Source organism: Amphiura filiformis, chromosome 10 (genome assembly GCF_039555335.1).
Source record: "Amphiura filiformis chromosome 10, Afil_fr2py, whole genome shotgun sequence".
In the NCBI taxonomy this organism is placed as follows: Eukaryota; Metazoa; Echinodermata; class Ophiuroidea; order Amphilepidida; family Amphiuridae; genus Amphiura; species Amphiura filiformis.
Genome location: NC_092637.1, coordinates 23,431,497 through 23,448,581, shown reverse-complemented (window position 1 = coordinate 23,448,581; position 17,085 = coordinate 23,431,497). Strand labels below are relative to the sequence as shown.

At 37.2% G+C, this 17,085-nt stretch overlaps 1 long non-coding RNA gene across 1 annotated transcript; it reads right to left on the bottom strand.

Moving 5' to 3' along the window:
* Positions 1-9,198, bottom strand: LOC140162660 (uncharacterized). Its single transcript, XR_011860317.1, has 3 exons — positions 8,971-9,198; positions 3,461-3,634; positions 1-1,788 (listed from the first exon to the last, which is right to left on the bottom strand). It is a non-coding gene; the product is annotated as an uncharacterized lncRNA (long non-coding RNA).
* Between the last annotated feature and the right edge of the window lie 7,887 nt (positions 9,199-17,085).

Below are 17,085 nucleotides of genomic sequence, written 5' to 3'. Positions count from 1 at the left end.
TTCAGGAAATTAATTCTTATATTATTTAATAAATATAAAGTTTGTAGTAGAAAAATTATTGATCAGGATAGACTTTCCCAATAAATCAATCAATTTTAATCAATCAGCAATACTGTTTCAAAAAGGTTTGACCACTAAAAATTTGGATTAATCAATATCTGATCATGGAAGTAAGTACTTCCATGATCTGATCAAATGAACAAGATACACCTTTGCTATATATCATTCAAATATTTTGGTCAATTTTTGGCAATAATTTAAGGGCCAAAATAATGCATGTTTATGGCATTTTTCATTGGCTGTGACAATCAAGCCCAAAGACCAGGGGTAGCATTAAGGCCCGAAAGTCAGGGGTTGTTTTCCCGTGTTTTTCACTCCCGAGCTTGCAGAAAATCCAAATACATGGGGTGAAAATTAATTCTCGGGGGTGAAAAATATTTTGCAGTGTAGTCAGGGATAGGAGTAAGGTCCAAAAGCAGAGGGTCAGAGTTCACCCCCGAGCTTGCACATTCCCAATATATGGAGGGTCCTGCCAAAGACTTGCAAGTACAAAGACTAATAATGCATTCTATTCTTTAGTAAACAGATTTTCTGTTCTTAACTATACTCAAATAATCAACATTAACTTTTTAATTATGAGCTCACTCTTAGTCTGTATTAAAGACTTTGAATACTTAGACTCCACCATGTCTTTGGAATTTGTGACTAAAATTGACAGAAAACATGGACAATTGCATGTTTTGGGCTAATTCCCCTCAAATTGTCAAAAAAAAAGGACATTATTGTTAGAAGTATAGAACTAACTAAAGGATTAGGACAGGGAATAGCCAAACTATAGCAAAAATTGACAAATGGGGACAAAAATTTGGGGTTTGACTTTGGGGACCATAAATAATCCTGGCTACACCTCTGGATTAGGATTTAGCTATGTTGCAATTGGCAAAGATATTGTCTTTAATTTAAAAAAAAATAGTGTTGCATTTTTCTAGAATCTGGAGTAATTGCAACAGAATCCCATCCATTTCACATCGGTGATGAACAACGGTGAAACATGATTGAATCCCTAAATGTACGGTATGTACGCTGGAAAAAAGTGTGTTATCAAGAATTTTATGCTGACAGATTTGATATCAACAAGTTTCCACTGTTCTTGGTAATAACAATCAGCCATCGAATTAACCCAAAGCACCCATGGCATTTTGCCGTGGGTGCCCATCCCTACTGCCGTAATGCCCTCAAAATATGTCCTTTACCCAAGGCAATTTACTTGCCGTGCCCTATAATGAAGTTGATGTTTGTGTGTATTTTCTTCACTTTTGAGAAATTGCCTTGGTGCCCTTCTCAAATTTTCAACAGTTGCCATGATGCCCTCTTGAAATATTACAAAGTGCTGTGCTGCCTTGCCTTTTCAGTGAAACTAAGGCAATTACCAACTTGCCCTAAAAAAAGTTCCTTATGATCCTTAATTCGAGGGCTTAGGGCTGATAACAATGTCTCAGTTCCTGGGGGCGGGGTAGTGCAATTGGTTATTACTATGGAGAGTCAGTCACATCAGCGCACTGGACCAGGTCTGGCATCGGGTCTACTTCATCAGCATCAGAAGCTTCCACATCATTGATGGCCGACATAATCGTAAGGTCCTGCATTTTAAGTCATCCTGGCTGATGTTGAAGAGAATGCAGCAAACAACAATGTATCACATGCACCCTCTAATACCACAAGCAGGGAAATTTGCTCTTGAGCTGATCAATCAGAACTCAGGTGGATATCCATGGTGGATCTATGACTCTGAAAAACAGTGAGAGAGAGAAAGAGAGAGGGGGAATTATAATCTATTTACAGAAGGTGTTGAAATTTTCAGTATAACATTGGCACACACCATTCACAAACAAGTTGAAGCTATATAGTTGACCAAGTACTGCATTTTTGATTCACATCAAGCTTCTCAAAACACAGCAAAATAGGTCAAGTACCATTGAGGCCTATTAACCTGCACCTATTGCAACACATAGAAAGTGAAATTAAATTGTTAAATCCTATCTTTATTTGAATTGTTGTATGAAAACAAACATTTTGATACACATTTTGTCCAAATCAGAGCACTCTGATATTTTTGACCCCTAAGACCAAAAATGTGACCTTTGACTTTCTCTGCTATAACCTAAGAAGGGTACATCCTGTCAAACTAATAACTACTACATGTAGTATACATCATAAGATTGAGCACGAAAGAGCTTGGAAGTAGTACTACTGTCACGGTAAAAAGCGGTCGTATATTTTTGGTAAGAATAAACAAAAAGTCATTGAATAAAAATATATATATCATAGGCGATTAGGCGTAGATCCCGGGGGGATGGGGGGGGATAAATCCCCCCAATATTTTGCCAGGGGAAATGGTCCATACAATCATCCCCCAATGTTGATGCCTGTATGTGGGTTTCTGACCAAATTAACCTCATATTTGACCATTGTAGCCCCCAAAGTGCAAATTTCTTCGTACTTCATGCAAATTTATTCCATTTTTGCACCATATTTCAACAGTTAAATTTCAAAATGGCAAAATTTGTCCATACCCGGATATAAATTCCATTTACGGATACCCGAATTTAAAAAAAAAATTATTTATTTTTTCGGGTTTGTAGTGTCCCTGGACCTAGAGCTAAATGCTAGGATAATTCATTGTTCACTTATTCATTCATTGAATTTGTATCAATTTTGAAATCATTAATAGAGTATGACATGAGTACAAATTTATTCAAATGACATAGGCCTACAATTTTTTTTTTTTAATAAGTCAACCATGAATGATCCTAGCATTTAGCTCTAGGTCCAGGGACACTACAAAGCCGAAAACTTAAAAAAAAAAAAAAAGGATACGGGTACCCGGTTTACCCACCGAAATTTACCACGGGTACCCGAATACGTCATTACCCTATAGGTCACAGCCTTAAATTTCATTGTATTTGGTTTATTTTAAGGAGATAAGATTCATTCATTCATTCATTCCGGTTACTGTTCAAATGAGTGATTCCCAGTCCTCCCTCAAGTAACTCCATGACACATCATGCAGTGCTACAGACAAACTTGAGCAGAAACTGTTATATATTATGGGTGATTTGAAAATAGGCATCCCAGGATGGGCATCCAAAACTTTAAATCAACCGCCTGGCAATACAGAGCTGCCAACTCTCCCTCTTTTCGCAGGAGACTCCATACTTTTAAACCTTCAGAACCCTTAATTTTTGGTCATCTCCCTGAAAAGGAAATGGTTTCATCCATTAAGATGTACACATTTTGACAAATCTCCCTGATTGCAACAGGAAATCTCCCTTTTTTCAAGATTCAAATGCTGGCAGCTCTGGGCAATAGGGGCTCTGACTCTGCCCCAGTGATATGCCACTGTCATGCTTGCCTTCACACCCCCCCCCCCCCCAAAAAAAAACACATAAAAATAAAGTACCTGTTGCATGTATTCTTCCTCTGCTTCTGTTTTGAACAGAAGTCATCATCCATGAAGTATAGCAAGAAGTCCCTGCAGATGTTCATTCTCAACAGCTCAGCTGAGATACAATGTACTGTCATCGTGCTGGTTCTGGTTGACCATGATTGTGCCTGTCGTTGATGATACTATTACCTGTATTCATGAAATTTACAGGAAATTGAATATTAAATACATGATGGAAGTACACTCTGCATTGAGAAAAATGCACAAATAGGCACATAATTGGGCAGGGGTGTAGTACCCCCGTAAGTGCATGAACTTACTTATTATTTTACACCCTGTATCACCACTTTAGTTATTCATTGCGTAGCTAACTAACTATAGATACAATTTATTAAAGCTCATAGTGTGGCCTGTAACAAAATTAGATTTCTTTTGAGTTGTTTCATTCATACAAGTACTAAATAGCAAATGCAATAAATTATCAATTTCAAGTAAAACCAGGGTTTTTCATGATATCACACTATATTTTTCTTACACACCCTGAATACTAACTTCCATTTTGCACAGTTGCATTGCTTGGAACATAAGCTTTCCAAATATGTATACTTTTGCTGTAATTGGGTATTTAGTTTTAAAGATTTCAATACCTTTTTCTAATAAAATGAAATGAACCAAAAATAGAAGTAGGAGTATCAAAATTTAGTGAGGCCAAAGTAAATTGTTTGGTTGCCCTTCCAAGACAAAAAATTTTGAGGGTTGGTTGATCGATCTTTTTTTTTCCATGTGTTTTTCCTCCAATTTCTCCAATTGACAATTAAATGCTCGATCATTTTAAGGAAAAAAATTGTGTGTTTTTGGACTGAATTTAAATGTACATAAATACTTTGTGTTTTTTTATCAAATATGCATTTAAGGGATGGGTTTATATGTGTGTAAATGGAGGAGAAATGGGAGGATTTTGGCATGTTTGCTGTGATTGTTTGCCTAGCAATATTGATCACAAGTACACAATTGATGGTGCATATCAAGGACCAAACTCTCTATAGTTTTATATTTGAGCACGATCACTTCTGTAAGGTCATGGGAAATTATGTAAATCGGCTTTTATATTTGATGTTGCATATCGGCTCACGCACTTTATTTTTGTACCCAGTATTTCACAAAGTCCCTGTACTCTGATGACCCTATGACTTTTTGCTGGTATGTTGAGCACTTTAAACAATTAATTATAGTACTTACCTCCTACTTTAGGAACATGCGTATGTCTTAATGTATGTCGACCATGTCAACAACCCAGTGTAGTTTTACATGGTTGGAAAAGTCTATTTCCTTTCGCTATTTTGCCAATCATAATTCATAAATTGTCCAACTTTTTGACAAAAAGAGTTTTACAACTATTCCGCCAGCAAGGAAACACAAATTTATGTGTATCCAGTGCGTCCTTTACGTTTAAATAGTTCAATTTATTGTCAAGTTGTGCCTCTATACGCCATATTTACGGAATTGATGATACGAGCTGATACGGAATTTTTGAACCCAAATTTCTTGAAATATACATTACCTTTTTAACTTCTCGCCACGAAATTGGATTCATAAGAAGGTCAAATACAAGCCTTCCATTATGGCTGGTATCATCATCTCGATTGGTGTCTTGTGTTAGTATTATTCCATATTTTGCTGGTAGAAGTTCAATGAAACCCTCCATAATTCACGACTACTGTCACTTGTGTTATCAACTCGATGTGTTTACTATATTGTCGCTCGGGTCCGCGACTAATCGCAGGGACCAGTCTATCATTAGCTATTCTATACACTTTTCAATAGCCTTATTGTGATGTGTGGGAGTTTTAAAAGCCGAGCCATGAACAAAATATAATGCGAGCACCCGGGGGCATCAACTTTAGAGGTGACGGTATGTGCCTGTCAATATATGCCCCTCTTTGAAGCCGACTATACCCGATGACCAGGCACCTTCAGTTTTCAAAATATTATACCCAATGACCCCTTTTTCATTTTGATTGTACATAATTGACCCTTTTTTTAAAAAAAACCCCAACGTTTTGTACTGATATGCGCCTACTTCGCGACGCTTGTACAAAATGTAGGCACATATACCCATCAATTCTAAAGTTGAGTGCCCCAGGGCGAGCGCATACTGCGGGCCAATGAACAATGAGATAGTGGCTTTTCTGATATCACTTTGAGGAACTGTTGAAGTATAAATCAGCCAACGAGTAGGTGTGTCCAAATTGCACATCTTGAATTGAGACCAAGACATGCTGTTATTTCAATTGTTATATCGTTCCGGTTGGTTTATTACCTACCATTGCCTACGAGATGCAGTTCTAAGGTGACAGAGGGACAGGTCTGCAATTCGATTCCACAACCATTCATACCTTTCATCTGTTTTATTGTATTATCGTGCGAATTGCTCCGTGGTACCTTACGGGTACCTGAATTTTATTTGAATGAAGATGACTCTGTCATGCTCGACGTCATATTGCATAATTTCTATACAGTATATGCAATAAACCAACCAGAACAGTATAACAATTGAAATAATAGGCAGTTCTAAGATAGGTTAAGAAGAATATATAACGTCATTCTGTATTATTATTCAAGGTTGTAACGTGTGTCTATGCTGTCATGTAGGCCTACCTGGCAACAGACACGCCCCCGGTACAAACAGATGAAATTTGTAGAAAAGCGTGATTATGACAAAAAACATTAAAAAATGATACTTTGAGGTATTGTTTTTTTAATTTTTGTATGGCAGATCATACATACACATGTGCTGAGGTCAAAAAGGTAAAAATTTTGTTTTTGACCCCTGACTCACCTGTCATTCCAAACAACCCCTTAATAGATAAAATGAGTGAATAACAATTATAAAATGTCCTTAATACTGTCCAAATTTAAGGTTGCTTCTAAAAGAGTGAATGGGAAAAAAAAAAAAGCCCAACCAAAATTTCTAATTTTTTGGGTCGGTCTCTGAGGGCAACCAAACATTTTTTTGCCTGATGAATCAAAAATTATGACCACCCCAAGACTGTACACATGGCAGTGATCGACATATGTGCATATTTCGAATCGCGCACATTAACTTAAACTCACTGAATGTACATGCCCGCATTCAGGTGTGACTTGTCGACACGTTTGCGGCCTAACCGCACAAAAGCATTGACAATTGACATCACTACCAAACTTGAGGTGAACCAAATTATACTATGCTGAGACTAGAGCTTGTTTGTACATACAGACCATGTAGTTGTAGAGACTGTTTTTACTATTTTTTGTGCTGCTGTGCCAGTGCATAGACCGTAGACAATGGTTGAGCTATTTAAGGTTTACAAAGCTTGCGAGGTGAAAGTGATTTTTTGAAATATTAGTCCTATTAAGTTCTATCAGGGGCGGATTTAGAGGGGCGCACCCGGCGCGTGCCCCCTCTATTTTTTGCAGATCGGCGCCTGACTCTGTGTATTTTTGCAGAGCGGCGCCTGACTTGTGTGGGCGCCGAACCACGGCGGCGGTGGTGGTCATTCATAGGCCAGCTCACATCACACACTATAGGTGGCGCTATTCATCCATAGGGAAGTGGAATGTGCATGTACGGTCCAAAAATGGCTTTACTGTGGGGCTCATTGGAGAAAATCAGTAAAAATTAATTTTGACAACCAAAACCTTTAGTGATGTTGACTTAATATGTTGGTACTGGCATGATACTGGATTCATAAACTATCACATAGTGCAATCCATGTTACAATTTGTGTGTAAATCAAGACCATCCAAAACAGCTTTCTTACAGTAAAGAATAGGAGGTCATCTGGGGTCACATACAGTAGTGTGCATTGTACATGTGCCTGCTGCATGGCTGTCACAATTTCACACACAAAATTTTGGGCAAATTGATGACACTATTTTTGTCTGTAACTTCAAAAGTATATGCACTAGAAACATGATTGACCCCTTATTGTTTAGGTAATTCAATTCTCTTTCAAATGAAAGAACTTTCAGCTAAAAATATTGAACTTCAAAATTTTATGAACATCCCTATCATTCATAATCATAACAACTTTTATTTAATTTCCTTCCTGAAAATGTATACTTTCATAATACTATCATTATTGCATTGCGGCAGTCATACACATGTCATGATGTACAGTCGGGCATTAGTTCACCACGTAAACTTGTATGGCTCAAAATTCGGACCGCTCGCCATTAAGTTTACTGCTTTCTGTGTTTTGAAATTTGTTGACGTTTTAATGATCCCCGATTTCCGGTCGATTATTTTAGCTGTGTCGCGTCACGTGCATGACGTTAGTGGGTACCAGCCAAACTTCAGAAAAAAAAAATCACGATCGCCGATAACGATGTGATATGGGACTTACATAGGATTACACAGAGATATTTCTTGCCAAAATTTGACCATTTCTAGGTAGCTTTGCCCTACTTTGTCTGTGTTATATGAAAAGGACAGTCTTAAGTAAGTAAATGTGCAATGCTTTTACTGTTTTGATGTTTTGGGAGACTGGGAGGGATCAGAACAAAAAAATGATGGAGCCTATTCTTGTCTGTGTAATATTCCTTCAGCCCATTATCGTACGGTAATAGCCTTATACGATGGACAGATAGTATCAGTTTGTGAATGAGGACATCGTATAAGTTCCTTGTACTATAGAAAAATTATCAAATTTGTGGACATCGTGGAACATACTCTTTGCGTGGCTGTGCGTAGTAAGCAGTTGTACGCAGATAGCCTCGCTAATATGGACGCGTAGAGTAGCGTTGTACGCGCGTGTAGTTAGCATGATTAGTCGCGGAGTAACAAGCGTAGTTGAATGTTCCACGATGTCCACGAATTTGATAATTTTTCTATAGTCGGCAACGGACTATTCTGTGCTGTGGCTGTACGTACTATGGGGTATAGTCTGTCCACTTAGAAGTACAAAGTAAATAGACCTCGGAAACTGGAGGTATGAGAATATATTCTTCAGACGTCAGTGCAATGCGCCTAATTGCTTCTTTGGCGCGCCAACTATTGCACAATTTGTACTTGCCGAGCGCACCACGCTATTTACGCGTCACGTTTTTTTAACACGCAGTGCATGTGACGCAAAGCATCGACCCCAGGTGCCACAAATTTGGTTTGTACTTCTGTGGACAGACTATAGGCCTACTGACTGAACTACCATGCATGCATGTAGGCGGCTTGGGCCCATGCATGCCAGGATCTGTGATGCATAGATGACAGCCACTACCAGTGGCACTACCATGACTACTTGTAGAATTGTGAATGCCGTCGATTTCGCCGCGCATGGCCGGTAGCATTTCCATTATGTTATATTTATCACATATTTATTTGTAAGCTTACATCGGATGCAGTGATGTATTGTACTGAAATTTGTCAGTGTCTCTGAATAATTTCATGATTTTATTCAGTTCGGTGAAATTTACTCAGTTGGTTATTTGTATTTTCATGTATCAGTCCCCCAGTGAATTCATTTGGAATATACAGTATTACTCACAAAATTAAGAAAACATCATCCGAATCTCCGGTTGTTCACGATCGCATCTCACTTGTAAACAAAGTGAAATTCCCACCTGCTCCCACTTCCGGCAAGAAATTGTAAAAATCGCGGGTGAAAGTGCGTTCGAATTTCTAGGTCACGCAAATCACGCAAAATATTGAGAGGTCATCGGTGTGACATTGTTGTCAGAATTGAAAGGTGATAATGCGGGTCTCTGATTGGTCAATCGGCGAGTGTTGCACACCCCTTCTCTATTAAAAATGCGGAAATAAATACTATCTATGAATAATTCATCATTCATCGATCATGAATATGCATGTTATCGTCACGTTAAAATCATCCGATCGAATCGTATCATGTTTATGGCGCTTACTACGTGTATATAGTGTAGACTTGATCCACCAGTCCTTCAACTGCTTACGCACGGTTATCGGGTTGTGCTTTTCTCAGGGGGAGAGGGGCAAGTAAATGAATACCATTTAAAATGATCATTTACTGTGTGGAATGAACAATATTTTGTGATATCTTCTAATTATAAATTTATTAAAACATCAGAAAGGGTAAAAAAATCAGACAGATTCACACTATATATTTGTTAAAAACGTATTTTATTTCACACATTGTACAAATATCACAAATAATACAAGAATGCCTACAGCTCTTGATTTAACATTCATCTAAGTGAAGAACATGTTGAACTCATGAATACATTAATGAATATTGTTTTCAGGTGCCTTGTTACGTTGTGGTTACCTGGTAAAAGGGAAATGCGTAATGTGAATACACTACTTTGAATTGAAATCAATTTTTAATTGCAATCACCAAAGTAAGTTTGCTTTTGTGCCAAACAATGGTCATGGATACAGACACGTGAGCTTAGGTGAGCTCTGATACCAGCTAAGGTGTGTTCTGTTACCTGTACAAATGTGACGAATATCATTCGAACCTAAGTACATATTATCATCCACTCTTCCGCATGCCTATGGCTTAGTTGCTTAGTGCGCCGTACTAGTATCACGTAGGTTGTTGGCTTGAATCCGGCCAGATGTACTGTGCTGTCTGCTCTGGGTAAAGATTAACATTTGTTCAGCTAAGGTGTGCGTATAAAACTTCACCTATCGGAACTGAACAACGTCTTTTTACTTTCTGACAAAATAATTAAGCTTGTAGTTTGGTTCGTTCATACTACGCCGCAATTTCGGAGCGGTGCCGAAACTCACCGCCACTCGTCGTGTTTCGAAGTTAAAATGCATTTAACTTTATTGCGATATCGCAAAGCACCGCATCGCAAATCAATTACTGCGTAGTATGAACGGACCTTAATTCATACAATCGAAATCTTAGCCGAACACTTACGCGATGCTCATAACACTTCAAGATCATGACGTGCGGGATGTTTGCCATCGGAGACATAGGCTTTAACATATAACACCAAATTTTCCTTGTTTAGCTTAAAATGAAACAAATCTGACAATGGAAACTAACATTTCGTTACAAAATCTACTTTTAGTGGAAATGTTTATATATGCATGAAAAATACACCTAGTATGAAGCAAAATGGATTATTTAAGTGTATTATAGTTCATTGACAATCATTGCCCCTCAATGTATTGGAAAGGCATTTGCATAAACGTTACACGATCTGACCCAGTATGGCCAATTATGCTGCTATTATGGTAATTAAATTTCATTCCTATTTCCTATTGAAAACAATATGATGACCGTATAGACCTTTTTTATATACGGGGGGAAACTCTAAGGCACTATACACAAATAATTCCAGAATAGGAAACATTCAGGGTTTTGCGCATGGTGTAATTTACAATGTCAATCAGTCAAAATTTGTATTATAGCCAATTAAAAAATCGAAGCACATCGAGTTCAGGCTCTATGCAGACTGTCACGTTTGAGTACATATCATCACAAGAGCTGATTGAGATCTAGAGGAAAATAGAAATAAGTATGTGATTGATTTTTGCCAAAACCTCAAGTGTTCCCTTCATCAAATCAGAATGTTTTTATATCGAACGAAAGCAAACACTTCCCCCTAAAACATTTTTATTCATTAGGTCAACAGATAACGCAATTCAATGTTTATTTTAGGCAAATGTGGTAAATCTGTTGAAAACGACCTATTCCAGCACCATTTTTGACCAAAATGTAGGTTTTAAAAGTCAAAACCTCAAGTGTTCCTTTTAATATTTTTCAAATTTTATGTCATTAAGTGAAAGAGCATATTTATATTGTCCATATAATAGCTTCATTTGAATGACCAATGGTCAATTATCTTCGAATTGCTAATATTGTGCAAAAAGTTACCATTTTCGCCTGTTTTCTCATACGGGTGTAAATTCAATGAACTATGACTTTGTTGAAGAGCGCTTGCAAATTATGTAGAAACTTTTGTATGTTTATTTTTTGTTTGTTTGTTTGTATGAACTATGCATGATGATGGAGATGATTTGATTATGAATTAGTTTGTTGTCCCCGGAAAGCACAACCCAAAACTCTTACCTAGGCTCCCTTTTCCCCAACCTATATAACCTCCTTCTCCTCCCCGTCGCTTCCCCCACAATCGATATCTTCTATCCCCTACACACTATTTCATTCCACTCTCGAGCTCTCCTCTCGCCTGCTTCCCTTCCCGGGGGGGGGTCTTCGAAAAATTGTGTACGGGTGTGTGCCACGCAGACTTTCGGATGCTGACTTTCTCTATACCTACTTTTTGCTGTTTTTGCTACCCATCAGTATACCAATTTTCAATAAAAAGCACCCAAAAAGCACCCAAATTTGCCATAATTGGGCGCTTTAATGGCATTTTTGCCCAAATACGCCCAATTGGGCGCATTGGTATCCACTGAAAACCCACCCATCGATATACCAAAATCGCTGAAAAGGTACCCCAAAACCGTGGCACATCCCCGTATACCTTCAACCAGGAAGAACCCCTCCCCCCGGGCTTCCCTTTCCCCTTACAATGCTCTCTCCTCTCTGCCCCCCCCCCCCCCACACACACACTTCCCCCTTTCTATTACCTCTCTTCTCATTTCTCTCGAGTAAAAATTAGTTGAATAAAAGTCTAATGGAAGTCATATAGCTTTCTATCGATCCTCTGGCATGCGATATGCACATAAATAGAGTAGGGTATAATAGTGTATATATCACTCGAGTGTCTATTCTTTTGTTACCTCGGTGGAACTATTTCGATGGTTTATGTTTTTTTCACAAGGAATTGACTTGTTCGATTTATCTGCTCGTGAATATTGCACTGCGAAATAAATAAAAAATAAATATTTTGTGTATACTTTGATCAACCTGATTTTTAAGTTTCAATCCAAGAGTGTATTGATAATGACGTCAGTCCACAGCTTAGCAAAACCAATACCAAAACTTATTATTTGAAACGACCGAATGAAACTGTCAAGCTAATATGACGGAACGTCCTCCCAGTAACCAGAGCTAAACGTATCTACATTATAAATTAATCAATGTTGATGCCATAATTGGGCGTTCCCCACTCGTGCTCTAATGACGCTACACTATTGAACACAGTTGAATTAAAGGTACAATCAGGTACCTACTAAACGTTCTTGAATACATCTGTATTCCTCATCAGGCGACAGAGACTGATGCGAAATACGGGTGCATCTGGAAATGTTAACAAACGAGACCATTAGGATTTCCGTTCCTAGTATCCTTTAATCAAATGATACCAAGCGTTACCGGTTCGTATTATCCTTCATTCATAAATAATTGCAAGATTTGAACTTTTGAAGGCAATGCCCGTATGACTTAAGAAATTATTCGAAAATAAGGGCATTTTCGTAACTTCTTCATTGTTTGGCTGTAACGGCCTACTGAGCAAGGTAATTGGCCAGATGGATTTAGCACCTTTTGGAAACAAACTGAAATGGAGTTACCGTTTTTTTTTTTTTTTTTAAGGAAAATTCCTGGCACACCCTGTAATGGGATTGAGCGCCTTTTGGACAAAAATAATTTGATTCCATGAAACTAACGATGTAACACTATACATTGGTATCAGTTTGGGTGATCTTAACCCTTAAATTATGGAAATGTCTGGGCCTCATAACTGCTAAATTATTATTGCTGGCTTGTAGCTGTTTGTAAAAATGGTTCAACTCAATATCTTGAAAGACCATCATGTTTACCACGGCCAACCAGCGGCGCCATATTCTCATCTCTCATCCACGCGTTTACAATTAACAATTGAATAATAGTGTACTAGTACTTGGGATAGTCGGCAGGGATCAACATTTATATACTGGAATCATTGTTTGTTACTTTAGAGAGTTTGGCAGCAAAGTTAGTATGAAATTGAAGTAAGAATTAATTTATTTGAGATTTTCATTCTCTCTTGCACATGGGATCATGAGTAGAGATTAATTTCCACACCGAAAAACAGCAAAATATTATAGTAATTATCAACATCTTTATTGCTAAGAGTGATCAGAGACCAGGGCCGACACATTATTCCTGACAGCTATGACAGTAAAACTTACATCTGTGATCAAAAACCGCTAGCCTTTGCATTACTCCCAATGAATAAAATGGCTGCTCCAAAGGCTTTTTCAAAGAAGCCACAATGCTGTCACAGGTCAGTAATTTTATCTCTACCATTCAACCGAAGTCGGGTAATGCCCAATAGTGCTCAGCGGCTACTAAATCAAAGGAATGCTATAACCAAATACATTTGTATGATGGGACAGGGAACTGGCAAAAGGACCGATTTTAGAAGCAGGATGAGAACCGGATCACCCAAGGAAAAAACTGCAAGGACGAACATGGATCAACATTCAACCATTCACATATGGCAGTGGTGAGCAGCCGTTCTCCCTGAAATATTTTAAAACTAAAACGTCACTTCCGCTGCCATCGTTATTTATTTATCAGACTCTAAATAAGCCACACGGAGAGCGGAAATCTTATTTTATTATATTTATGCTGCCAACGCAGTTTTTCCATTTGTATTGCAAGCCCATATCCAGGCAAATCGTTACCAGCGGGGTTTGGACTTGGAAACTCAGGGGCCAGGTCCGAGTATAACTGCTGCACATTAAGCTATCGTATCCTGCTTATCTGTAAATCTAAGCCAGTATCATATCCCTTATACGATCATCATCATCATATACTTGGGACGAATGACTCGGGAAAATCGCTGAAAAAATAAAACATTCAAATTCCCATCAAAACTCAATATATTGTATTACAGTAAACCATAGTTTTTTCAGCAGCATATGCTATCTATTATTAGGTGACATTATACCCCAACCGGATTGTTTTCATTCGTTTTATATATAAACATCTGTTACTTGATAGGAAGTAACTTTTTATTCTGTTTACTATTTTTGTATTCTTTATCGATTTTATCATTGTCCTTCAACAATACCTTACAGTATAGAAAACGTTCCTCCAATTACAAGAAAATATTTATCGTATCAAACATGTGATATTGATGAAGCATGCAGCTTCTAAGTACGTTGCTAAGCGGACGCCATCAACGTGCCGAGTGTATCTTAGTGTCTTCAATTATGTGCGTCATTTAAGCGGAAGAACATCAAAATGCAGCACTTACCACGAGGCGGCTTGATGTGGTCTTTATCCATGACAAGCATCAATAACAGCTTGTAAAGAACATTTACTTTAAAATACATAATTTGTACATCAATTGCTTTATTATGTTTAGCAAAAGCGACGATATTTGGGAAAAAAAGAAATGCGCTTTAATAGCATGCGGCACAACGACGATATTTTGAAGTTTCATGTTGCAATGCCATGGATATATTTCGTCTAAGCATAGCATTATTTATATTATACTTCACGTAGGACATTACTCATACGTACTTTCCACTGTCACAGCTTTACTTTAGTGTCTTGCTACAGTCCATCATCGTGATCAACATCAGAATGGATTATGTTTCTACACCATAGTGAAGTACTTTGAGTCAATTAACAACAACATTGCATTTGGAATTTGGCCTAGTTCTAGCAAAACAAAACACACGTGAGCCAGGTAGTAAATATATTTACTTACCCTGTACCCAATTGGCCTGGGTATAAAATGTGACTGCGAACTAGTTTTTATGATGTACTTTGATTTGGTGGGTACTTGAATATATAGCATGACATAACCACATAATGTCTTAAGGGACTGTAACATAACGGAAATTAACCAAGCAAACTGGGGTTTTAAACATCTTTTAAGGGAACTGGAATTAGCATTTCGAGCGTTTCGACAGCACTTTTTGTGGGACATGAGAGCACATCAGACCTATCGAATTGAATTCTAAATACGAAGAATGTCTTTCTCATATCAAATAATTGTCATTTTATGAAATTCACGATATAATACAAATTTTATGACAAATTATTAAAATTTGATATTTTTCACATTTTGGAGATATAACAGTCCTCGAAGTAAATTTTATAAATTTAATGATATAGTCTTAAAGTGTATATAGCTGGGAGGAAAAGCCGACGATCAATTGAACATTTTGACCTTTCATATTGAAGATATGGATTTTGTCCCCAAAAGACCTAAATTTTTTGGTGTTTTGGGAAAAAAATCCATATCTTCAATACGAAAGGTCAAAATTTTCAATTGATCGTCGGCTTTTCATCCCACCTACTTACACTTTAGGTAGAAATCATCAGATTTATAAAGTTTACTACGAGTACTGTTAAATATCAAAAATATCAATTTTTAATGATTTGCCATAAAATGTGTATTACATTGCGAATTTCAACAAATCAAAATTATTTGATATCAGAAGTCCATTCTTCGTATTCAGAATGCAATTCGATATGTCTGATGTGCTCTAATGTCCCACAATAAATACTGTCCAAACGTTCATACCCCTGCCCTTAAAGCATCGCTCGAGAAAAACGTCATAACTTGTGCTCACATATTAAAGCAAATGTAATTATGATCACAGCGTTTATGTAAAGTACTTGGCTCATATAAAGGGCGCCCACTGTTTAATAACCACGACTTCTAAGTTTAAAGTAGTCATACATGTTACTTTATTTCGTGCCTGATTAGGTATATTGTTAGTAGTTACTTCACGAATGACTGGCTTCACACTACTGAATTTATTCATTGCATTCCTCCCCATCAAACCCAAAACGTTTCGACATCATCTGCAAAAGGTTAGAAAACGTTGCCAGAAAACGTTTAAATGTCGGGTTATATAAAGGGTATAAAACGTTTTTATAACATTAAAAAACATTTTTGATAACCCACTGCAAATATTTTAACATAATGTTATTTAAATGTTGACAAAATATTTGGCAAAATATGTTGGCAAAAATATTTTTACAATAACATTTTGTAAACATTTTAAAAATATTGTTGTAGTTTATTTTCATACAAAACGTTTTACAACGTTTTCATGACCTTTATATAACCCGACATTTAATGTTATTAAAACGTTTTTATCTAAACCAAAATCCAAAATATAACATGTTTAAAACGTTTTGAAAACGTTTTGGTGTTTGCTGGGTCAAAGGACCAATAAACTGTCATAAATAACGCCGGAATCAATATTATACACTTGGAATTTCACATAAGTGATACACATCTTAAATGAGGTTGCGAAATGAAGTTTGAACATTTACGTCAGCTCAACTGTAACTTCACATCGATTGGAAGTCTCGTTTCGTTTTATTCAACATGAAGGTCTTATTGGTTGTTGCACCATATTAGCGTCTTGTCTCGGAATATAATATGTATCAATGAGCAATCAAAAGAATGACACGTGTAAGCGACTGCTGTAAAATGTCTCCCTTTTGTTTGGTCAAAAGGGTTGTTGGTCATACTTCAAGACAAAAGACTCTACCTTAGTCTCTTAGTGTGAATTAACATGGATGTTTTTTGTTGTTGTTGATTATCGGAATCAGAAAGGTGCAAGGGTTCAAATAAAAATCTAATGCAATGAACTGGTCTTTGTCGCATATTCATAGGTTTATTGTCAAGATGACGAATATATAATAAGGTGAACTCTGAACAAACTGTAACAAACCAGCGCACATACACGTTGGTGAATAAGAAAGCCCAATGCATCTGGTCGGATTGGAACCAGCGACCTTTGTAAT